The 19,112-nt window shown below is 76.5% G+C and overlaps 11 non-coding genes across 11 annotated transcripts; all 11 read right to left on the bottom strand.

Annotated features, from left to right (window-relative positions):
• Positions 1-495: 495 nt before the first annotated feature.
• Positions 496-614, bottom strand: LOC140629261 (5S ribosomal RNA). The gene has a single exon (XR_012027098.1). It is a non-coding gene; the product is annotated as a 5S ribosomal RNA (ribosomal RNA).
• A 1,653-nt stretch (positions 615-2,267) lies between these two features.
• LOC140629260 (5S ribosomal RNA) lies at positions 2,268-2,386 on the bottom strand. The gene has a single exon (XR_012027097.1). It is a non-coding gene; the product is annotated as a 5S ribosomal RNA (ribosomal RNA).
• A 1,650-nt stretch (positions 2,387-4,036) lies between these two features.
• On the bottom strand, positions 4,037-4,155 carry LOC140629259 (5S ribosomal RNA). Its single transcript, XR_012027096.1, has one exon. It is a non-coding gene; the product is annotated as a 5S ribosomal RNA (ribosomal RNA).
• A 1,675-nt stretch (positions 4,156-5,830) lies between these two features.
• Positions 5,831-5,949, bottom strand: LOC140629258 (5S ribosomal RNA). Its single transcript, XR_012027095.1, has one exon. It is a non-coding gene; the product is annotated as a 5S ribosomal RNA (ribosomal RNA).
• A 1,649-nt stretch (positions 5,950-7,598) lies between these two features.
• Positions 7,599-7,717, bottom strand: LOC140629257 (5S ribosomal RNA). The gene has a single exon (XR_012027094.1). It is a non-coding gene; the product is annotated as a 5S ribosomal RNA (ribosomal RNA).
• Positions 7,718-9,370: 1,653 nt separating this feature from the next.
• Positions 9,371-9,489, bottom strand: LOC140629256 (5S ribosomal RNA). Its single transcript, XR_012027093.1, has one exon. It is a non-coding gene; the product is annotated as a 5S ribosomal RNA (ribosomal RNA).
• Positions 9,490-11,138: 1,649 nt separating this feature from the next.
• Positions 11,139-11,257, bottom strand: LOC140629254 (5S ribosomal RNA). The gene has a single exon (XR_012027089.1). It is a non-coding gene; the product is annotated as a 5S ribosomal RNA (ribosomal RNA).
• A 1,650-nt stretch (positions 11,258-12,907) lies between these two features.
• LOC140629253 (5S ribosomal RNA) lies at positions 12,908-13,026 on the bottom strand. Its single transcript, XR_012027088.1, has one exon. It is a non-coding gene; the product is annotated as a 5S ribosomal RNA (ribosomal RNA).
• Positions 13,027-14,676: 1,650 nt separating this feature from the next.
• On the bottom strand, positions 14,677-14,795 carry LOC140629252 (5S ribosomal RNA). Its single transcript, XR_012027087.1, has one exon. It is a non-coding gene; the product is annotated as a 5S ribosomal RNA (ribosomal RNA).
• Positions 14,796-16,442: 1,647 nt separating this feature from the next.
• On the bottom strand, positions 16,443-16,561 carry LOC140629251 (5S ribosomal RNA). The gene has a single exon (XR_012027086.1). It is a non-coding gene; the product is annotated as a 5S ribosomal RNA (ribosomal RNA).
• Positions 16,562-18,210: 1,649 nt separating this feature from the next.
• On the bottom strand, positions 18,211-18,329 carry LOC140629250 (5S ribosomal RNA). The gene has a single exon (XR_012027085.1). It is a non-coding gene; the product is annotated as a 5S ribosomal RNA (ribosomal RNA).
• Positions 18,330-19,112: the final 783 nt, after the last annotated feature.

Below are 19,112 nucleotides of genomic sequence, written 5' to 3'. Positions count from 1 at the left end.
GGGCGAGGAGGGCCCGCAGGCAGGCCCGGCCCCCGGCCCCCGGCCCCCAACCACCCCCCCCTCGGCCCCACGGAGGGCCTCGCAGGCCTGCGAGGACGGGATCCAGCCCCCACCCGTCTCCCCCCAGCGACCGCACCGCCCCCCCGCGCCCCAGCCCCGAGGTTCCGGCTGTCGCCCCGTCCCCTCCCTGGGCCGCTTCGGGCCCCCTCGGCCCCCTCGGCCCCCTGGGACGCGCGGCCGGCTAGGATGCGGGTGGGCGTCGTTGAAGGGCTGGGAGGAAGAGGAGGTGTGTGGTGTATGTAGTGGCGTCCTGCCCGTGCAGCGGGCGCCCTCGGTGCCCCGCGGCGCCCTGCGGTGGTCCCGGCGGGGCGGGGGCCATGGCAGGGGTGGTCCGGAGGGCACCGCCGCCGCCGCCGCCGCCGCCGCCGCCGCCGCCGCGTTGGGCGAGGGGGGTGTTGGCGGCAAAGGGACGGACAGGAAGGCCGAAGAAAAAAAAGCCTACAGCACCCGGTATTCCCAGGCGGTCTCCCATCCAAGTACTAACCAGGCCCGACCCTGCTTAGCTTCCGAGATCAGACGAGATCGGGCGCGTTCAGGGTGGTATGGCCGTAGACGTCCGCGGCTGCCGCTGGGCGCCCCAAGAGCCTGCTCTGCGCCTCTCTCCAGGCCAGGCGCCCGCCGCTCCTCAGCCCTCCTCCGCCCGCCCTGTGCGGCCCGCCTGAACGCCTGCCTGCCTGCCTGCATGCTCGCCTGCCGGCCCGACTGATGGACTGACCGCCTCCCGCGCCGCGCCCGGGGTGGCGGAGGGCGCCTGCCCGGGCCGGGGGGTGGGGGCCAAGACGCGTCCCGCACCCCGGAGCCGAGTCTGTCGCGGGAGCCCGGGCGCGCTCCCGTCCCCGGCCTGTCGGGCTCGTCGCCGCCGCTCGGCTCCCCGGATGGCACGCCGCCCCACATCGGGCCGCTCGCTGGGGGCTGGGGGCTGCGGGGGGGTGGGGGGGTGTGCCGCGGGCCGGGGCCGGCGCCGGCCGGCCCCTGGCCTCTCCTGTCCTTCAGCCCGCCTGGCTCAAAGCCAAGCCGGGGCCGCCCGCGCCGCCGGACCCCATCGTCGCACAGGCAGGGACACAGACACAGGTGCCCACGACACACACACACACACACAGACAGACGGAAGGAGGACACAGGCACTCGGAGCTGGGCCACACGGCCTGTGGGGGCGAGGCAGCCACCCCGCCGGAGGGGCGCAGGCCCTGGAGCTGCGTCAGGAGCCCTGGCAGCCGCAGGCCCCGCAGCCACGGTGTCAGGGATGCCGTTCCGCTCCCATTCCTGCCCATCAGCCGAACCGCCGCGGGGCCGTGTGCCTGCGTGCGTGCGCGGCGCCCTGGCCCAGGCGCGGAGCGAGTGTCTGTGGTGTGTCTTGCTGTGTCCCGAGCGGCTCTTTGGGCCTGGGTGCCGGCCGCCCCCGCGTCGCCGTGGTCTTGGCTGTCGCGGGGTCACGGAGCGCGGAGCCCGGCGCCAACGGGGGGCCTGAGGCCCCCGGCGGTCGGGCCATCTGGTTGGTGTCCTGGGCACGCGGAGCGTGGACCCCGGGGCTGAGGGCCGAAGGGACGGTGGTCCGCGGGGGACGGAGGGCATGTCCTTCGGAGAGAAGGTGCAGGCGGGCCCGGGCCGAAGGTGGGGGGGGTGTTGCGGGTGGCTGGGTGGCTTGGTCGCTGGGGGCGGTGCCAGGGAATTGCTAGGGGCTGGGGGCGGGCCTGGGGGCGGGGCCTGGGGCGGGGCGAGGAGGGCCCGCAGGCAGGCCCGGCCCCCGGCCCCCGGCCCCCAACCACCCCCCCCTCGGCCCCACGGAGGGCCTCGCAGGCCTGCGAGGACGGGATCCAGCCCCCACCCGTCTCCCCCCAGCGACCGCACCGCCCCCCCGCGCCCCAGCCCCGAGGTTCCGGCTGTCGCCCCGTCCCCTCCCTGGGCCGCTTCGGGCCCCCTCGGCCCCCTCGGCCCCCTGGGACGCGCGGCCGGCTAGGATGCGGGTGGGCGTCGTTGAAGGGCTGGGAGGAAGAGGAGGTGTGTGGTGTATGTAGTGGCGTCCTGCCCGTGCAGCGGGCGCCCTCGGTGCCCCGCGGCGCCCTGCGGTGGTCCCGGCGGGGCGGGGGCCATGGCAGGGGTGGTCCGGAGGGCACCGCCGCCGCCGCCGCCGCCGCCGCCGCCGCCGCCGCGTTGGGCGAGGGGGGTGTTGGCGGCAAAGGGACGGACAGGAAGGCCGAAGAAAAAAAAGCCTACAGCACCCGGTATTCCCAGGCGGTCTCCCATCCAAGTACTAACCAGGCCCGACCCTGCTTAGCTTCCGAGATCAGACGAGATCGGGCGCGTTCAGGGTGGTATGGCCGTAGACGTCCGCGGCTGCCGCTGGGCGCCCCAAGAGCCTGCTCTGCGCCTCTCTCCAGGCCAGGCGCCCGCCGCTCCTCAGCCCTCCTCCGCCCGCCCTGTGCGGCCCGCCTGAACGCCTGCCTGCCTGCCTGCATGCTCGCCTGCCGGCCCGACTGATGGACTGACCGCCTCCCGCGCCGCGCCCGGGGTGGCGGAGGGCGCCTGCCCGGGCCGGGGGGTGGGGGCCAAGACGCGTCCCGCACCCCGGAGCCGAGTCTGTCGCGGGAGCCCGGGCGCGCTCCCGTCCCCGGCCTGTCGGGCTCGTCGCCGCCGCTCGGCTCCCCGGATGGCACGCCGCCCCACATCGGGCCGCTCGCTGGGGGCTGGGGGCTGCGGGGGGGTGGGGGGGTGTGCCGCGGGCCGGGGCCGGCGCCGGCCGGCCCCTGGCCTCTCCTGTCCTTCAGCCCGCCTGGCTCAAAGCCAAGCCGGGGCCGCCCGCGCCGCCGGACCCCATCGTCGCACAGGCAGGGACACAGACACAGGTGCCCACGACACACACACACACACACAGACAGACGGAAGGAGGACACAGGCACTCGGAGCTGGGCCACACGGCCTGTGGGGGCGAGGCAGCCACCCCGCCGGAGGGGCGCAGGCCCTGGAGCTGCGTCAGGAGCCCTGGCAGCCGCAGGCCCCGCAGCCACGGTGTCAGGGATGCCGTTCCGCTCCCATTCCTGCCCATCAGCCGAACCGCCGCGGGGCCGTGTGCCTGCGTGCGTGCGCGGCGCCCTGGCCCAGGCGCGGAGCGAGTGTCTGTGGTGTGTCTTGCTGTGTCCCGAGCGGCTCTTTGGGCCTGGGTGCCGGCCGCCCCCGCGTCGCCGTGGTCTTGGCTGTCGCGGGGTCACGGAGCGCGGAGCCCGGCGCCAACGGGGGGCCTGAGGCCCCCGGCGGTCGGGCCATCTGGTTGGTGTCCTGGGCACGCGGAGCGTGGACCCCGGGGCTGAGGGCCGAAGGGACGGTGGTCCGCGGGGGACGGAGGGCATGTCCTTCGGAGAGAAGGTGCAGGCGGGCCCGGGCCGAAGGTGGGGGGGGTGTTGCGGGTGGCTGGGTGGCTTGGTCGCTGGGGGCGGTGCCAGGGAATTGCTAGGGGCTGGGGGCGGGCCTGGGGGCGGGGCCTGGGGCGGGGCGAGGAGGGCCCGCAGGCAGGCCCGGCCCCCGGCCCCCGGCCCCCAACCACCCCCCCCTCGGCCCCACGGAGGGCCTCGCAGGCCTGCGAGGACGGGATCCAGCCCCCACCCGTCTCCCCCCAGCGACCGCACCGCCCCCCCGCGCCCCAGCCCCGAGGTTCCGGCTGTCGCCCCGTCCCCTCCCTGGGCCGCTTCGGGCCCCCTCGGCCCCCTCGGCCCCCTGGGACGCGCGGCCGGCTAGGATGCGGGTGGGCGTCGTTGAAGGGCTGGGAGGAAGAGGAGGTGTGTGGTGTATGTAGTGGCGTCCTGCCCGTGCAGCGGACGCCCTCGGTGCCCCGCGGCGCCCTGCGGTGGTCCCGGCGGGGCGGGGGCCATGGCAGGGGTGGTCCGGAGGGCACCGCCGCCGCCGCCGCCGCCGCCGCCGCCGCCGCGTTGGGCGAGGGGGGTGTTGGCGGCAAAGGGACGGACAGGAAGGCCGAAGAAAAAAAAGCCTACAGCACCCGGTATTCCCAGGCGGTCTCCCATCCAAGTACTAACCAGGCCCGACCCTGCTTAGCTTCCGAGATCAGACGAGATCGGGCGCGTTCAGGGTGGTATGGCCGTAGACGTCCGCGGCTGCCGCTGGGCGCCCCAAGAGCCTGCTCTGCGCCTCTCTCCAGGCCAGGCGCCCGCCGCTCCTCAGCCCTCCTCCGCCCGCCCTGTGCGGCCCGCCTGAACGCCTGCCTGCCTGCCTGCCTGCATGCTCGCCTGCCGGCCCGACTGATGGACTGACCGCCTCCCGCGCCGCGCCCGGGGTGGCGGAGGGCGCCTGCCCGGGCCGGGGGGTGGGGGCCAAGACGCGTCCCGCACCCCGGAGCCGAGTCTGTCGCGGGAGCCCGGGCGCGCTCCCGTCCCCGGCCTGTCGGGCTCGTCGCCGCCGCTCGGCTCCCCGGATGGCACGCCGCCCCACATCGGGCCGCTCGCTGGGGGCTGGGGGCTGCGGGGGGGTGGGGGGGTGTGCCGCGGGCCGGGGCCGGCGCCGGCCGGCCCCTGGCCTCTCCTGTCCTTCAGCCCGCCTGGCTCAAAGCCAAGCCGGGGCCGCCCGCGCCGCCGGACCCCATCGTCGCACAGGCAGGGACACAGACACGGGTGCCCACGACACACACACACACAGACAGACGGAAGGAGGACACAGGCACTCGGAGCTGGGCCACACGGCCTGTGGGGGCGAGGCAGCCACCCCGCCGGAGGGGCGCAGGCCCTGGAGCTGCGTCAGGAGCCCTGGCAGCCGCAGGCCCCGCAGCCACGGTGTCAGGGATGCCGTTCCGCTCCCATTCCTGCCCATCAGCCGAACCGCCGCGGGGCCGTGTGCCTGCGTGCGTGCGCGGCGCCCTGGCCCAGGCGCGGAGCGAGTGTCTGTGGTGTGTCTTGCTGTGTCCCGAGCGGCTCTTTGGGCCTGGGTGCCGGCCGCCCCCGCGTCGCCGTGGTCTTGGCTGTCGCGGGGTCACGGAGCGCGGAGCCCGGCGCCAACGGGGGGCCTGAGGCCCCCGGCGGTCGGGCCATCTGGTTGGTGTCCTGGGCACGCGGAGCGTGGACCCCGGGGCTGAGGGCCGAAGGGACGGTGGTCCGCGGGGGACGGAGGGCATGTCCTTCGGAGAGAAGGTGCAGGCGGGCCCGGGCCGAAGGTGGGGGGGGTGTTGCGGGTGGCTGGGTGGCTTGGTCGCTGGGGGCGGTGCCAGGGAATTGCTAGGGGCTGGGGGCGGGCCTGGGGGCGGGGCCTGGGGGCGGGGCCTGGGGGCGGTGCCTGGGGCGGGGCGAGGAGGGCCCGCAGGCAGGCCCGGCCCCCGGCCCCCGGCCCCCAACCACCCCCCCCTCGGCCCCACGGAGGGCCTCGCAGGCCTGCGAGGACGGGATCCAGCCCCCACCCGTCTCCCCCCAGCGAACGCACCGCCCCCCCGCGCCCCAGCCCCGAGGTTCCGGCTGTCGCCCCGTCCCCTCCCTGGGCCGCTTCGGGCCCCCTCGGCCCCCTCGGCCCCCTGGGACGCGCGGCCGGCTAGGATGCGGGTGGGCGTCGTTTAGGGCTGGGAGGAAGAGGAGGTGTGTGGTGTATGTAGTGGCGTCCTGCCCGTGCAGCGGGCGCCCTCGGTGCCCCGCGGCGCCCTGCGGTGGTCCCGGCGGGGCGGGGGCCATGGCAGGGGTGGTCCGGAGGGCACCGCCGCCGCCGCCGCCGCCGCCGCCGCCGCCGCGTTGGGCGAGGGGGGTGTTGGCGGCAAAGGGACGGACAGGAAGGCCGAAGAAAAAAAAGCCTACAGCACCCGGTATTCCCAGGCGGTCTCCCATCCAAGTACTAACCAGGCCCGACCCTGCTTAGCTTCCGAGATCAGACGAGATCGGGCGCGTTCAGGGTGGTATGGCCGTAGACGTCCGCGGCTGCCGCTGGGCGCCCCAAGAGCCTGCTCTGCGCCTCTCTCCAGGCCAGGCGCCCGCCGCTCCTCAGCCCTCCTCCGCCCGCCCTGTGCGGCCCGCCTGAACGCCTGCCTGCCTGCCTGCATGCTCGCCTGCCGGCCCGACTGATGGACTGACCGCCTCCCGCGCCGCGCCCGGGGTGGCGGAGGGCGCCTGCCCGGGCCGGGGGGTGGGGGCCAAGACGCGTCCCGCACCCCGGAGCCGAGTCTGTCGCGGGAGCCCGGGCGCGCTCCCGTCCCCGGCCTGTCGGGCTCGTCGCCGCCGCTCGGCTCCCCGGATGGCACGCCGCCCCACATCGGGCCGCTCGCTGGGGGCTGGGGGCTGCGGGGGGGTGGGGGGGTGTGCCGCGGGCCGGGGCCGGCACCGGCCGGCCCCTGGCCTCTCCTGTCCTTCAGCCCGCCTGGCTCAAAGCCAAGCCGGGGCCGCCCGCGCCGCCGGACCCCATCGTCGCACAGGCAGGGACACAGACACAGGTGCCCACGACACACACACACACAGACAGACGGAAGGAGGACACAGGCACTCGGAGCTGGGCCACACGGCCTGTGGGGGCGAGGCAGCCACCCCGCCGGAGGGGCGCAGGCCCTGGAGCTGCGTCAGGAGCCCTGGCAGCCGCAGGCCCCGCAGCCACGGTGTCAGGGATGCCGTTCCGCTCCCATTCCTGCCCATCAGCCGAACCGCCGCGGGGCCGTGTGCCTGCGTGCGTGCGCGGCGCCCTGGCCCAGGCGCGGAGCGAGTGTCTGTGGTGTGTCTTGCTGTGTCCCGAGCGGCTCTTTGGGCCTGGGTGCCGGCCGCCCCCGCGTCGCCGTGGTCTTGGCTGTCGCGGGGTCACGGAGCGCGGAGCCCGGCGCCAACGGGGGGCCTGAGGCCTCCGGCGGTCGGGCCATCTGGTTGGTGTCCTGGGCACGCGGAGCGTGGACCCCGGGGCTGAGGGCCGAAGGGACGGTGGTCCGCGGGGGACGGAGGGCATGTCCTTCGGAGAGAAGGTGCAGGCGGGCCCGGGCCGAAGGTGGGGGGGGTGTTGCGGGTGGCTGGGTGGCTTGGTCGCTGGGGGCGGTGCCAGGGAATTGCTAGGGGCTGGGGGCGGGCCTGGGGGCGGGGCCTGGGGCGGGGCGAGGAGGGCCCGCAGGCAGGCCCGGCCCCCGGCCCCCGGCCCCCAACCACCCCCCCCTCGGCCCCACGCAGGGCCTCGCAGGCCTGCGAGGACGGGATCCAGCCCCCACCCGTCTCCCCCCAGCGACCGCACCGCCCCCCCGCGCCCCAGCCCCGAGGTTCCGGCTGTCGCCCCGTCCCCTCCCTGGGCCGCTTCGGGCCCCCTCGGCCCCCTCGGCCCCCTGGGACGCGCGGCCGGCTAGGATGCGGGTGGGCGTCGTTGAAGGGCTGGGAGGAAGAGGAGGTGTGTGGTGTATGTAGTGGCGTCCTGCCCGTGCAGCGGGCGCCCTCGGTGCCCCGCGGCGCCCTGCGGTGGTCCCGGCGGGGCGGGGGCCATGGCAGGGGTGGTCCGGAGGGCACCGCCGCCGCCGCCGCCGCCGCCGCCGCCGCCGCCGCGTTGGGCGAGGGGGGTGTTGGCGGCAAAGGGACGGACAGGAAGGCCGAAGAAAAAAAAGCCTACAGCACCCGGTATTCCCAGGCGGTCTCCCATCCAAGTACTAACCAGGCCCGACCCTGCTTAGCTTCCGAGATCAGACGAGATCGGGCGCGTTCAGGGTGGTATGGCCGTAGACGTCCGCGGCTGCCGCTGGGCGCCCCAAGAGCCTGCTCTGCGCCTCTCTCCAGGCCAGGCGCCCGCCGCTCCTCAGCCCTCCTCCGCCCGCCCTGTGCGGCCCGCCTGAACGCCTGCCTGCCTGCCTGCATGCTCGCCTGCCGGCCCGACTGATGGACTGACCGCCTCCCGCGCCGCGCCCGGGGTGGCGGAGGGCGCCTGCCCGGGCCGGGGGGTGGGGGCCAAGACGCGTCCCGCACCCCGGAGCCGAGTCTGTCGCGGGAGCCCGGGCGCGCTCCCGTCCCCGGCCTGTCGGGCTCGTCGCCGCCGCTCGGCTCCCCGGATGGCACGCCGCCCCACATCGGGCCGCTCGCTGGGGGCTGGGGGCTGCGGGGGGGTGGGGGGGTGTGCCGCGGGCCGGGGCCGGCGCCGGCCGGCCCCTGGCCTCTCCTGTCCTTCAGCCCGCCTGGCTCAAAGCCAAGCCGGGGCCGCCCGCGCCGCCGGACCCCATCGTCGCACAGGCAGGGACACAGACACAGGTGCCCACGACACACACACACACACACAGACAGACGGAAGGAGGACACAGGCACTCGGAGCTGGGCCACACGGCCTGTGGGGGCGAGGCAGCCACCCCGCCGGAGGGGCGCAGGCCCTGGAGCTGCGTCAGGAGCCCTGGCAGCCGCAGGCCCCGCAGCCACGGTGTCAGGGATGCCGTTCCGCTCCCATTCCTGCCCATCAGCCGAACCGCCGCGGGGCCGTGTGCCTGCGTGCGTGCGCGGCGCCCTGGCCCAGGCGCGGAGCGAGTGTCTGTGGTGTGTCTTGCTGTGTCCCGAGCGGCTCTTTGGGCCTGGGTGCCGGCCGCCCCCGCGTCGCCGTGGTCTTGGCTGTCGCGGGGTCACGGAGCGCGGAGCCCGGCGCCAACGGGGGGCCTGAGGCCCCCGGCGGTCGGGCCATCTGGTTGGTGTCCTGGGCACGCGGAGCGTGGACCCCGGGGCTGAGGGCCGAAGGGACGGTGGTCCGCGGGGGACGGAGGGCATGTCCTTCGGAGAGAAGGTGCAGGCGGGCCCGGGCCGAAGGTGGGGGGGGTGTTGCGGGTGGCTGGGTGGCTTGGTCGCTGGGGGCGGTGCCAGGGAATTGCTAGGGGCTGGGGGCGGGCCTGGGGGCGGGGCCTGGGGCGGGGCGAGGAGGGCCCGCAGGCAGGCCCGGCCCCCGGCCCCCGGCCCCCAACCACCCCCCCCTCGGCCCCACGGAGGGCCTCGCAGGCCTGCGAGGACGGGATCCAGCCCCCACCCGTCTCCCCCCAGCGACCGCACCGCCCCCCCGCGCCCCAGCCCCGAGGTTCCGGCTGTCGCCCCGTCCCCTCCCTGGGCCGCTTCGGGCCCCCTCGGCCCCCTCGGCCCCCTGGGACGCGCGGCCGGCTAGGATGCGGGTGGGCGTCGTTGAAGGGCTGGGAGGAAGAGGAGGTGTGTGGTGTATGTAGTGGCGTCCTGCCCGTGCAGCGGGCGCCCTCGGTGCCCCGCGGCGCCCTGCGGTGGTCCCGGCGGGGCGGGGGCCATGGCAGGGGTGGTCCGGAGGGCACCGCCGCCGCCGCCGCCGCCGCCGCCGCCGCCGCCGCGTTGGGCGAGGGGGGTGTTGGCGGCAAAGGGACGGACAGGAAGGCCGAAGAAAAAAAAGCCTACAGCACCCGGTATTCCCAGGCGGTCTCCCATCCAAGTACTAACCAGGCCCGACCCTGCTTAGCTTCCGAGATCAGACGAGATCGGGCGCGTTCAGGGTGGTATGGCCGTAGACGTCCGCGGCTGCCGCTGGGCGCCCCAAGAGCCTGCTCTGCGCCTCTCTCCAGGCCAGGCGCCCGCCGCTCCTCAGCCCTCCTCCGCCCGCCCTGTGCGGCCCGCCTGAACGCCTGCCTGCCTGCCTGCATGCTCGCCTGCCGGCCCGACTGATGGACTGACCGCCTCCCGCGCCGCGCCCGGGGTGGCGGAGGGCGCCTGCCCGGGCCGGGGGGTGGGGGCCAAGACGCGTCCCGCACCCCGGAGCCGAGTCTGTCGCGGGAGCCCGGGCGCGCTCCCGTCCCCGGCCTGTCGGGCTCGTCGCCGCCGCTCGGCTCCCCGGATGGCACGCCGCCCCACATCGGGCCGCTCGCTGGGGGCTGGGGGCTGCGGGGGGGTGGGGGGGTGTGCCGCGGGCCGGGGCCGGCGCCGGCCGGCCCCTGGCCTCTCCTGTCCTTCAGCCCGCCTGGCTCAAAGCCAAGCCGGGGCCGCCCGCGCCGCCGGACCCCATCGTCGCACAGGCAGGGACACAGACACGGGTGCCCACGACACACACACACACAGACAGACGGAAGGAGGACACAGGCACTCGGAGCTGGGCCACACGGCCTGTGGGGGCGAGGCAGCCACCCCGCCGGAGGGGCGCAGGCCCTGGAGCTGCGTCAGGAGCCCTGGCAGCCGCAGGCCCCGCAGCCACGGTGTCAGGGATGCCGTTCCGCTCCCATTCCTGCCCATCAGCCGAACCGCCGCGGGGCCGTGTGCCTGCGTGCGTGCGCGGCGCCCTGGCCCAGGCGCGGAGCGAGTGTCTGTGGTGTGTCTTGCTGTGTCCCGAGCGGCTCTTTGGGCCTGGGTGCCGGCCGCCCCCGCGTCGCCGTGGTCTTGGCTGTCGCGGGGTCACGGAGCGCGGAGCCCGGCGCCAACGGGGGGCCTGAGGCCCCCGGCGGTCGGGCCATCTGGTTGGTGTCCTGGGCACGCGGAGCGTGGACCCCGGGGCTGAGGGCCGAAGGGACGGTGGTCCGCGGGGGACGGAGGGCATGTCCTTCGGAGAGAAGGTGCAGGCGGGCCCGGGCCGAAGGTGGGGGGGGTGTTGCGGGTGGCTGGGTGGCTTGGTCGCTGGGGGCGGTGCCAGGGAATTGCTAGGGGCTGGGGGCGGGCCTGGGGGCGGGGCCTGGGGCGGGGCGAGGAGGGCCCGCAGGCAGGCCCGGCCCCCGGCCCCCGGCCCCCAACCACCCCCCCCTCGGCCCCACGGAGGGCCTCGCAGGCCTGCGAGGACGGGATCCAGCCCCCACCCGTCTCCCCCCAGCGACCGCACCGCCCCCCCGCGCCCCAGCCCCGAGGTTCCGGCTGTCGCCCCGTCCCCTCCCTGGGCCGCTTCGGGCCCCCTCGGCCCCCTCGGCCCCCTGGGACGCGCGGCCGGCTAGGATGCGGGTGGGCGTCGTTGAAGGGCTGGGAGGAAGAGGAGGTGTGTGGTGTATGTAGTGGCGTCCTGCCCGTGCAGCGGGCGCCCTCGGTGCCCCGCGGCGCCCTGCGGTGGTCCCGGCGGGGCGGGGGCCATGGCAGGGGTGGTCCGGAGGGCACCGCCGCCGCCGCCGCCGCCGCCGCCGCCGCCGCCGCGTTGGGCGAGGGGGGTGTTGGCGGCAAAGGGACGGACAGGAAGGCCGAAGAAAAAAAAGCCTACAGCACCCGGTATTCCCAGGCGGTCTCCCATCCAAGTACTAACCAGGCCCGACCCTGCTTAGCTTCCGAGATCAGACGAGATCGGGCGCGTTCAGGGTGGTATGGCCGTAGACGTCCGCGGCTGCCGCTGGGCGCCCCAAGAGCCTGCTCTGCGCCTCTCTCCAGGCCAGGCGCCCGCCGCTCCTCAGCCCTCCTCCGCCCGCCCTGTGCGGCCCGCCTGAACGCCTGCCTGCCTGCCTGCATGCTCGCCTGCCGGCCCGACTGATGGACTGACCGCCTCCCGCGCCGCGCCCGGGGTGGCGGAGGGCGCCTGCCCGGGCCGGGGGGTGGGGGCCAAGACGCGTCCCGCACCCCGGAGCCGAGTCTGTCGCGGGAGCCCGGGCGCGCTCCCGTCCCCGGCCTGTCGGGCTCGTCGCCGCCGCTCGGCTCCCCGGATGGCACGCCGCCCCACATCGGGCCGCTCGCTGGGGGCTGGGGGCTGCGGGGGGGTGGGGGGGTGTGCCGCGGGCCGGGGCCGGCGCCGGCCGGCCCCTGGCCTCTCCTGTCCTTCAGCCCGCCTGGCTCAAAGCCAAGCCGGGGCCGCCCGCGCCGCCGGACCCCATCGTCGCACAGGCAGGGACACAGACACAGGTGCCCACGACACACACACACACACACACACAGACGGAAGGAGGACACAGGCACTCGGAGCTGGGCCACACGGCCTGTGGGGGCGAGGCAGCCACCCCGCCGGAGGGGCGCAGGCCCTGGAGCTGCGTCAGGAGCCCTGGCAGCCGCAGGCCCCGCAGCCACGGTGTCAGGGATGCCGTTCCGCTCCCATTCCTGCCCATCAGCCGAACCGCCGCGGGGCCGTGTGCCTGCGTGCGTGCGCGGCGCCCTGGCCCAGGCGCGGAGCGAGTGTCTGTGGTGTGTCTTGCTGTGTCCCGAGCGGCTCTTTGGGCCTGGGTGCCGGCCGCCCCCGCGTCGCCGTGGTCTTGGCTGTCGCGGGGTCACGGAGCGCGGAGCCCGGCGCCAACGGGGGGCCTGAGGCCCCCGGCGGTCGGGCCATCTGGTTGGTGTCCTGGGCACGCGGAGCGTGGACCCCGGGGCTGAGGGCCGAAGGGACGGTGGTCCGCGGGGGACGGAGGGCATGTCCTTCGGAGAGAAGGTGCAGGCGGGCCCGGGCCGAAGGTGGGGGGGGTGTTGCGGGTGGCTGGGTGGCTTGGTCGCTGGGGGCGGTGCCAGGGAATTGCTAGGGGCTGGGGGCGGGCCTGGGGGCGGGGCCTGGGGCGGGGCGAGGAGGGCCCGCAGGCAGGCCCGGCCCCCGGCCCCCGGCCCCCAACCACCCCCCCCTCGGCCCCACGGAGGGCCTCGCAGGCCTGCGAGGACGGGATCCAGCCCCCACCCGTCTCCCCCCAGCGACCGCACCGCCCCCCCGCGCCCCAGCCCCGAGGTTCCGGCTGTCGCCCCGTCCCCTCCCTGGGCCGCTTCGGGCCCCCTCGGCCCCCTCGGCCCCCTGGGACGCGCGGCCGGCTAGGATGCGGGTGGGCGTCGTTGAAGGGCTGGGAGGAAGAGGAGGTGTGTGGTGTATGTAGTGGCGTCCTGCCCGTGCAGCGGACGCCCTCGGTGCCCCGCGGCGCCCTGCGGTGGTCCCGGCGGGGCGGGGGCCATGGCAGGGGTGGTCCGGAGGGCACCGCCGCCGCCGCCGCCGCCGCCGCCGCCGCCGCGTTGGGCGAGGGGGGTGTTGGCGGCAAAGGGACGGACAGGAAGGCCGAAGAAAAAAAAGCCTACAGCACCCGGTATTCCCAGGCGGTCTCCCATCCAAGTACTAACCAGGCCCGACCCTGCTTAGCTTCCGAGATCAGACGAGATCGGGCGCGTTCAGGGTGGTATGGCCGTAGACGTCCGCGGCTGCCGCTGGGCGCCCCAAGAGCCTGCTCTGCGCCTCTCTCCAGGCCAGGCGCCCGCCGCTCCTCAGCCCTCCTCCGCCCGCCCTGTGCGGCCCGCCTGAACGCCTGCCTGCCTGCCTGCCTGCATGCTCGCCTGCCGGCCCGACTGATGGACTGACCGCCTCCCGCGCCGCGCCCGGGGTGGCGGAGGGCGCCTGCCCGGGCCGGGGGGTGGGGGCCAAGACGCGTCCCGCACCCCGGAGCCGAGTCTGTCGCGGGAGCCCGGGCGCGCTCCCGTCCCCGGCCTGTCGGGCTCGTCGCCGCCGCTCGGCTCCCCGGATGGCACGCCGCCCCACATCGGGCCGCTCGCTGGGGGCTGGGGGCTGCGGGGGGGTGGGGGGGTGTGCCGCGGGCCGGGGCCGGCGCCGGCCGGCCCCTGGCCTCTCCTGTCCTTCAGCCCGCCTGGCTCAAAGCCAAGCCGGGGCCGCCCGCGCCGCCGGACCCCATCGTCGCACAGGCAGGGACACAGACACGGGTGCCCACGACACACACACACACAGACAGACGGAAGGAGGACACAGGCACTCGGAGCTGGGCCACACGGCCTGTGGGGGCGAGGCAGCCACCCCGCCGGAGGGGCGCAGGCCCTGGAGCTGCGTCAGGAGCCCTGGCAGCCGCAGGCCCCGCAGCCACGGTGTCAGGGATGCCGTTCCGCTCCCATTCCTGCCCATCAGCCGAACCGCCGCGGGGCCGTGTGCCTGCGTGCGTGCGCGGCGCCCTGGCCCAGGCGCGGAGCGAGTGTCTGTGGTGTGTCTTGCTGTGTCCCGAGCGGCTCTTTGGGCCTGGGTGCCGGCCGCCCCCGCGTCGCCGTGGTCTTGGCTGTCGCGGGGTCACGGAGCGCGGAGCCCGGCGCCAACGGGGGGCCTGAGGCCCCCGGCGGTCGGGCCATCTGGTTGGTGTCCTGGGCACGCGGAGCGTGGACCCCGGGGCTGAGGGCCGAAGGGACGGTGGTCCGCGGGGGACGGAGGGCATGTCCTTCGGAGAGAAGGTGCAGGCGGGCCCGGGCCGAAGGTGGGGGGGGTGTTGCGGGTGGCTGGGTGGCTTGGTCGCTGGGGGCGGTGCCAGGGAATTGCTAGGGGCTGGGGGCGGGCCTGGGGGCGGGGCCTGGGGCGGGGCGAGGAGGGCCCGCAGGCAGGCCCGGCCCCCGGCCCCCGGCCCCCGACCACCCCCCCCTCGGCCCCACGGAGGGCCTCGCAGGCCTGCGAGGACGGGATCCAGCCCCCACCCGTCTCCCCCCAGCGACCGCACCGCCCCCCCGCGCCCCAGCCCCGAGGTTCCGGCTGTCGCCCCGTCCCCTCCCTGGGCCGCTTCGGGCCCCCTCGGCCCCCTCGGCCCCCTGGGACGCGCGGCCGGCTAGGATGCGGGTGGGCGTCGTTGAAGGGCTGGGAGGAAGAGGAGGTGTGTGGTGTATGTAGTGGCGTCCTGCCCGTGCAGCGGACGCCCTCGGTGCCCCGCGGCGCCCTGCGGTGGTCCCGGCGGGGCGGGGGCCATGGCAGGGGTGGTCCGGAGGGCACCGCCGCCGCCGCCGCCGCCGCCGCCGCCGCCGCGTTGGGCGAGGGGGGTGTTGGCGGCAAAGGGACGGACAGGAAGGCCGAAGAAAAAAAAGCCTACAGCACCCGGTATTCCCAGGCGGTCTCCCATCCAAGTACTAACCAGGCCCGACCCTGCTTAGCTTCCGAGATCAGACGAGATCGGGCGCGTTCAGGGTGGTATGGCCGTAGACGTCCGCGGCTGCCGCTGGGCGCCCCAAGAGCCTGCTCTGCGCCTCTCTCCAGGCCAGGCGCCCGCCGCTCCTCAGCCCTCCTCCGCCCGCCCTGTGCGGCCCGCCTGAACGCCTGCCTGCCTGCCTGCCTGCATGCTCGCCTGCCGGCCCGACTGATGGACTGACCGCCTCCCGCGCCGCGCCCGGGGTGGCGGAGGGCGCCTGCCCGGGCCGGGGGGTGGGGGCCAAGACGCGTCCCGCACCCCGGAGCCGAGTCTGTCGCGGGAGCCCGGGCGCGCTCCCGTCCCCGGCCTGTCGGGCTCGTCGCCGCCGCTCGGCTCCCCGGATGGCACGCCGCCCCACATCGGGCCGCTCGCTGGGGGCTGGGGGCTGCGGGGGGGTGGGGGGGTGTGCCGCGGGCCGGGGCCGGCGCCGGCCGGCCCCTGGCCTCTCCTGTCCTTCAGCCCGCCTGGCTCAAAGCCAAGCCGGGGCCGCCCGCGCCGCCGGACCCCATCGTCGCACAGGCAGGGACACAGACACGGGTGCCCACGACACACACACACACACACAGACGGAAGGAGGACACAGGCACTCGGAGCTGGGCCACACGGCCTGTGGGGGCGAGGCAGCCACCCCGCCGGAGGGGCGCAGGCCCTGGAGCTGCGTCAGGAGCCCTGGCAGCCGCAGGCCCCGCAGCCACGGTGTCAGGGATGCCGTTCCGCTCCCATTCCTGCCCATCAGCCGAACCGCCGCGGGGCCGTGTGCCTGCGTGCGTGCGCGGCGCCCTGGCCCAGGCGCGGAGCGAGTGTCTGTGGTGTGTCTTGCTGTGTCCCGAGCGGCTCTTTGGGCCTGGGTGCCGGCCGCCCCCGCGTCGCCGTGGTCTTGGCTGTCGCGGGGTCACGGAGCGCGGAGCCCGGCGCCAACGGGGGGCCTGAGGCCCCCGGCGGTCGGGCCATCTGGTTGGTGTCCTGGGCACGCGGAGCGTGGACCCCGGGGCTGAGGGCCGAAGGGACGGTGGTCCGCGGGGGACGGAGGGCATGTCCTTCGGAGAGAAGGTGCAGGCGGGCCCGGGCCGAAGGTGGGGGGGGTGTTGCGGGTGGCTGGGTGGCTTGGTCGCTGGGGGCGGTGCCAGGGAATTGCTAGGGGCTGGGGGCGGGCCTGGGGGCGGGGCCTGGGGCGGGGCGAGGAGGGCCCGCAGGCAGGCCCGGCCCCAGGCCCCCGGCCCCCGACCACCCCCCCCTCGGCCCCACGGAGGGCCTCGCAGGCCTGCGAGGACGGGATCCAGCCCCCACCCGTCTCCCCCCAGCGACCGCACCGCCCCCCCGCGCCCCAGCCCCGAGGTTCCGGCTGTCGCCCCGTCCCCTCCCTGGGCCGCTTCGGGCCCCCTCGGCCCCCTCGGCCCCCTGGGACGCGCGGCCGGCTAGGATGCGGGTGGGCGTCGTTGAAGGGCTGGGAGGAAGAGGAGGTGTGTGGTGTATGTAGTGGCGTCCTGCCCGTGCAGCGGGCGCCCTCGGTGCCCCGCGGCGCCCTGCGGTGGTCCCGGCGGGGCGGGGGCCATGGCAGGGGTGGTCCGGAGGGCACCGCCGCCGCCGCCGCCGCCGCCGCCGCCGCGTTGGGCGAGGGGGGTGTTGGCGGCAAAGGGACGGACAGGAAGGCCGAAGAAAAAAAAGCCTACAGCACCCGGTATTCCCAGGCGGTCTCCCATCCAAGTACTAACCAGGCCCGACCCTGCTTAGCTTCCGAGATCAGACGAGATCGGGCGCGTTCAGGGTGGTATGGCCGTAGACGTCCGCGGCTGCCGCTGGGCGCCCCAAGAGCCTGCTCTGCGCCTCTCTCCAGGCCAGGCGCCCGCCGCTCCTCAGCCCTCCTCCGCCCGCCCTGTGCGGCCCGCCTGAACGCCTGCCTGCCTGCCTGCATGCTCGCCTGCCGGCCCGACTGATGGACTGACCGCCTCCCGCGCCGCGCCCGGGGTGGCGGAGGGCGCCTGCCCGGGCCGGGGGGTGGGGGCCAAGACGCGTCCCGCACCCCGGAGCCGAGTCTGTCGCGGGAGCCCGGGCGCGCTCCCGTCCCCGGCCTGTCGGGCTCGTCGCCGCCGCTCGGCTCCCCGGATGGCACGCCGCCCCACATCGGGCCGCTCGCTGGGGGCTGGGGGCTGCGGGGGGGTGGGGGGGTGTGCCGCGGGCCGGGGCCGGCGCCGGCCGGCCCCTGGCCTCTCCTGTCCTTCAGCCCGCCTGGCTCAAAGCCAAGCCGGGGCCGCCCGCGCCGCCGGACCCCATCGTCGCACAGGCAGGGACACAGACACAGGTGCCCACGACACACACACACACAGACAGACGGAAGGAGGACACAGGCACTCGGAGCTGGGCCACACGGCCTGTGGGGGCGAGGCAGCCACCCCGCCGGAGGGGCGCAGGCCCTGGAGCTGCGTCAGGAGCCCTGGCAGCCGCAGGCCCCGCAGCCACGGTGTCAGGGATGCCGTTCCGCTCCCATTCCTGCCCATCAGCCGAACCGCCGCGGGGCCGTGTGCCTGCGTGCGTGCGCGGCGCCCTGGCCCAGGCGCGGAGCGAGTGTCTGTGGTGTGTCTTGCTGTGTCCCGAGCGGCTCTTTGGGCCTGGGTGCCGGCCGCCCCCGCGTCGCCGTGGTCTTGGCTGTCGCGGGGTCACGGAGCGCGGAGCCCGGCGCCAACGGGGGGCCTGAGGCCCCCGGCGGTCGGGCCATCTGGTTGGTGTCCTGGGCACGCGGAGCGTGGACCCCGGGGCTGAGGGCCGAAGGGACGGTGGTCCGCGGGGGACGGAGGGCATGTCCTTCGGAGAGAAGGTGCAGGCGGGCCCGGGCCGAAGGTGGGGGGGGTGTTGCGGGTGGCTGGGTGGCTTGGTCGCTGGGGGCGGTGCCAGGGAATTGCTAGGGGCTGGGGGCGGGCCTGGGGGCGGGGCCTGGGGCGGGGCGAGGAGGGCCCGCAGGCAGGCCCGGCCCCCGGCCCCCGGCCCCCAACCACCCCCCCCTCGGCCCCACGTAGGGCCTCGCAGGCCTGCGAGGACGGGATCCAGCCCCCACCCGTCTCCCCCCAGCGACCGCACCGCCCCCCCGCGCCCCAGCCCCGAGGTTCCGGCTGTCGCCCCGTCCCCTCCCTGGGCCGCTTCGGGCCCCCTCGGCCCCCTCGGCCCCCTGGGACGCGCGGCCGGCTAGGATGCGGGTGGGCGTCGTTGAAGGGCTGGGAGGAAGAGGAGGTGTGTGGTGTATGTAGTGGCGTCCTGCCCGTGCAGCGGGCGCCCTCGGTGCCCCGCGGCGCCCTGCGGTGGTCCCGGCGGGGCGGGGGCCATGGCAGGGGTGGTCCGGAGGGCACCGCCGCCGCCGCCGCCGCCGCCGCCGCCGCCGCCGCGTTGGGCGAGGGGGGTGTTGGCGGCAAAGGGACGGACAGGAAGGCCGAAGAAAAAAAAGCCTACAGCACCCGGTATTCCCAGGCGGTCTCCCATCCAAGTACTAACCAGGCCCGACCCTGCTTAGCTTCCGAGATCAGACGAGATCGGGCGCGTTCAGGGTGGTATGGCCGTAGACGTCCGCGGCTGCCGCTGGGCGCCCCAAGAGCCTGCTCTGCGCCTCTCTCCAGGCCAGACGCCCGCCGCTCCTCAGCCCTCCTCCGCCCGCCCTGTGCGGCCCGCCTGAACGCCTGCCTGCCTGCCTGCATGCTCGCCTGCCGGCCCGACTGATGGACTGACCGCCTCCCGCGCCGCGCCCGGGGTGGCGGAGGGCGCCTGCCCGGGCCGGGGGGTGGGGGCCAAGACGCGTCCCGCACCCCGGAGCCGAGTCTGTCGCGGGAGCCCGGGCGCGCTCCCGTCCCCGGCCTGTCGGGCTCGTCGCCGCCGCTCGGCTCCCCGGATGGCACGCCGCCCCACATCGGGCCGCTCGCTGGGGGCTGGGGGCTGCGGGGGGGTGGGGGGGTGTGCCGCGGGCCGGGGCCGGCGCCGGCCGGCCCCTGGCCTCTCCTGTCCTTCAGCCCGCCTGGCTCAAAGCCAAGCCGGGGCCGCCCGCGCCGCCGGACCCCATCGTCGCACAGGCAGGGACACAGACACAGGTGCCCACGACACACACACACACACACAGACGGAAGGAGGACACAGGCACTCGGAGCTGGGCCACACGGCCTGTGGGGGCGAGGCAGCCACCCCGCCGGAGGGGCGCAGGCCCTGGAGCTGCGTCAGGAGCCCTGGCAGCCGCAGGCCCCGCAGCCACGGTGTCAGGGATGCCGTTCCGCTCCCATTCCTGCCCATCAGCCGAACCGCCGCGGGGCCGTGTGCCTGCGTGCGTGCGCGGCGCCCTGGCCCAGGCGCGGAGCGAGTG

This window comes from Canis lupus (assembly GCF_048164855.1).
Source record: "Canis lupus baileyi chromosome 4 unlocalized genomic scaffold, mCanLup2.hap1 SUPER_4_unloc_1, whole genome shotgun sequence".
Classification (NCBI taxonomy): Eukaryota; Metazoa; Chordata; class Mammalia; order Carnivora; family Canidae; genus Canis; species Canis lupus.
This window is presented reverse-complemented; position numbering and strand designations above follow the sequence as displayed.